This window comes from Macaca fascicularis, chromosome 12, assembly GCF_037993035.2.
Source record: "Macaca fascicularis isolate 582-1 chromosome 12, T2T-MFA8v1.1".
In the NCBI taxonomy this organism is placed as follows: Eukaryota; Metazoa; Chordata; class Mammalia; order Primates; family Cercopithecidae; genus Macaca; species Macaca fascicularis.
This window is the reverse complement of record NC_088386.1, coordinates 17,581,864-17,585,247: the sequence shown is the minus strand read 5'-3', so window position 1 is coordinate 17,585,247 and position 3,384 is coordinate 17,581,864. Positions and strand designations below refer to the sequence as shown.

Here is a 3,384-nt window from a genome sequence, read left to right as displayed (position 1 = left end):
GCTTACATCTGAGCTGCAATTTTGGGAATGCAGATTTTTAACACGGATCACAAAAAACATGCACAAAAAAAGTACTAGTGCAAAGGACAAAACAGTGCTAAGAATTAGAATAAATATAGCTCTTGCTTTTAAGAAAAAAGGCCTGAAATCACTATACAAAATATAAAATGTATTAAACACTACCATCCATAGAACAGTCTTTATTATTAATTATGTTTAAAATTATTTGCATAATTATATATTGAATTGTAAATGAGTGTTATACACGAACCTTCTTTTGGAAGGGAATTCTTTGTTGCATTATGAAATGTCTAATTACATTACATTGTAAAAAGTATCCTTTTTTGCTATTGATAAAGAAAACCATTAGTGTTATTACTGTAAATATGAGGAAGGCTACAAAAAAAGAAATACAATTTCATTTTTCAAAATGTTTTTCATGCAGTGAAGTACTTGCCGTGTTGAACCGAATTCTGTACTGTAGAATGTCCTGGGTATAAGACGCTCTTGAATGACAAGACAAGGCTTTTCAATTCAAAGACTAGAAGTAATCACATAACCCTCTTATGACTGGTATACTGTCATGTGCCACTTACCAATGCTGTCTTTCCAGAAAACCATTCAAGATACTTAAAAAACCATAAGACTTACCTGATAAACATACATAAAATGAAAAGACATCAACTGCTATTTGACATTGCTATTGGTAATGTCTGTCCTACGTGAAAACACTTTTAAAAAGAGAGCACCTATGTGCAAGAGATAAGTGTCTAGAGATTCAAAATGAATCAACAGTATCTGGTAACAATATAATTCTCAACTGAGAAGCTGACTCAAGATTAGGTGCAATTTCAGTTAATGTAACAGGAAAAACAGACAATGGATTTTATTTTGTTAATTGTATCCACTCACAAATTGACCTAGGGTCACCAGATGTGTAGACACCATGAGATTTTTGTTGTTTATAGTCTTTAATTGAAGTGATGATAAAGGAAATAGATCTATTTTAAAACAAAACCAAATAGCTATTTCTGTCTAGATTAAGAAGTGGCCCCAGGTGTGGGATTCACATTTTGAGTGGCTATTTGGGTAACCTCAGTGATCCAGGGTTGGTCTATGATTCCAGCTGCATGGTTGCCCTTCTCAACAATCCCAGTAATCCATCCTTGGTGGCCTCCACCGCATTTGGGGTAGTTTATCTCTGCACAGAGCCAAGCTGCTTGCTCATGTGGTAAACAGATCAGAATGCCTCCTGCTGTCTCTGGACATGTTCCGTGCATGAGGCTGAACATGTTGCTACAGGCATTGCTCATCACAGTCATCTTGGCCAGCACAGGAGCCATTGTGAATGACAAAAAATCCATTCCTCTGCTGCTTGGTCAGGTTCTGTGCATGGCCCCAAATCCTAATGCCCATGATGTCTGTGGCTGCTTGGGCACTGAACGTGTGCATGATGAAGCTTTCCTGTTGAACTTTTCACCGTGTTCATTATTGCTGCTTGGTATGTCAACTCTACATCTTCGTGGGTGACCACTAGTTTAATTTTATTTCATTTTTTCAGGAATATCCAGCCACTGCTATTTGACACAAGTGTCAGTGGTGCACAGCCACTGCTATCTGTGGCCCCAGGGGTTTTGTGAACTCTGGTACATCCCTTCCCTGGCACTGTATTGTCTGGCATGATAAATTCATTGGCCTGTAGTTGTAGTGACTCCTCCCAAAACAATCCAGGAGGGTAGCACTGTTTGGCCACTCGTTACAGACGTTCCTGCTTCCTCAGCTTCGTCTTTAAAACCCTGTATAATCAGGGGCATCACTTTATCCCTCTCCCTGTCAGTAGTTCCATCATTGATGAAAGAAAACATATATTCAGATTGATGTTTAGTTCAGAAAATGTTCCTTTTATTGTGTCTTTGGACATTTTTTCTTTTATTGTTTCCTTTTACTTCAATAACGCCTATTATATGTATACTGGATCTCATGTTCTGCATATATTGTCCTTCTTAAACTTATGAATTCTTTTTCCAATTTCATGTTTCTCATTTTGGTTGTTCAAAGCCTGTCTCAAATGTCCCTTGGCTGTTTGCAGCAGGTTCAATTCTACTTCTTACTGACTATAAATTGTTTTCATTTCCATGATTTTTTATTATGCCTTCCATTTATTTACTGATATCTGCCAGCTTGGTATTCATTTCCTTACTATACCTTATATTTCTTTTTTCGATTTGTTTGTCTTTCATTTATATTCTGATTCCAATGAGGTCATACTTTCTATAATTTATAGAATATCATAAAAAGTCTTTTAAATGTTCCCCTGCTTCCTGGTATGACCTTGAAGAGCAGTCTTTACATGCCTTCTGTTTGTTATATAATTTTCCTTCTTTTTACTTGTTGTCTATACTGAACCCTAATGGATTATAAATTATATTTGTGGTGCTTATTTTGGGGCTAGCTGTTGGAGCAGATATGATACAGGCTGGAGAAGTGAAGTGAAGTGAACCAGCAGAAAGGCAGTTTCATCCAGGCTTGTTGTTTCTAAGCGCCTCGCCAACTCTGCCCCAGGGTGTGTGTGCTCTGTGCTCTCAGAGGAGGCCAGCAGCCCCTTGAGGAGGCGGAATCTCTGTGCCAAGTCGTTTAGTCCTGTATGTCACAAGTCTCTCTCTCCCTCTTTCCTTCCTCTTTCTTACTCTCTCTCCCTTCAGTATTTTATGTGTTTATTTTCCTTCAGCTGATCATTAGAGGTAGCTGCAAGGCAAAAAACCTACCCAGGCCACCCCAGAATCTGGCCCCTTGAGTAGATAGATGCCTACAGATCTCCTCATTTGTTCCTCTTCCCTAAACCTTACAGGGGTGAGAATTCAGTGCTGGGTCAATAGCTCCCTCAAACCCTTGACCTTGCTCTCCTAAATAAAGGAATCGTACTTTGGACACTTCAAGTCCTTGCTACATAACGTCAAAGGTTTTCTGTCAAATGAGAACATAAAGGTACATATTATCATGTTTTATCCTTGTGTCTTCCATAAACGATATAAGTTTAACATATGGATTGTGGATATTTTCTAACTTTAATGAAGACAGAACTCTTTCTCTCTCATTGTGGTGTTTTCACTTGGTGGTATATGTGTCTTTATTTCACCATTTCTAACCATATGTCTTTCTAAAGTTTAAAATATGTTTTTCTAAGTCAAGTGGGGTAGCACGTGCCTGTAGTCCCAGATACTTGGCAGGCTGAGGCAGGAGGATCACTTGAGCCCAGAAGTTCGAGTCCAGAAACATAGTGAGATCCCTCTCTTAATGAACAACAGAAAAGAGAAGATATGTAAGTTTTCCTAATTTTAGGAGTAAAATACTCTCTATAAGAAACTTGGAAAAAAATTAAAATAT

The 3,384-nt window shown here is 38.0% G+C and overlaps 1 pseudogene; it reads right to left on the bottom strand.

Annotated features, from left to right (window-relative positions):
* Positions 1-1,040: 1,040 nt before the first annotated feature.
* On the bottom strand, positions 1,041-1,865 carry LOC102123399 (selenide, water dikinase 1 pseudogene; annotated as a pseudogene).
* Positions 1,866-3,384: the final 1,519 nt, after the last annotated feature.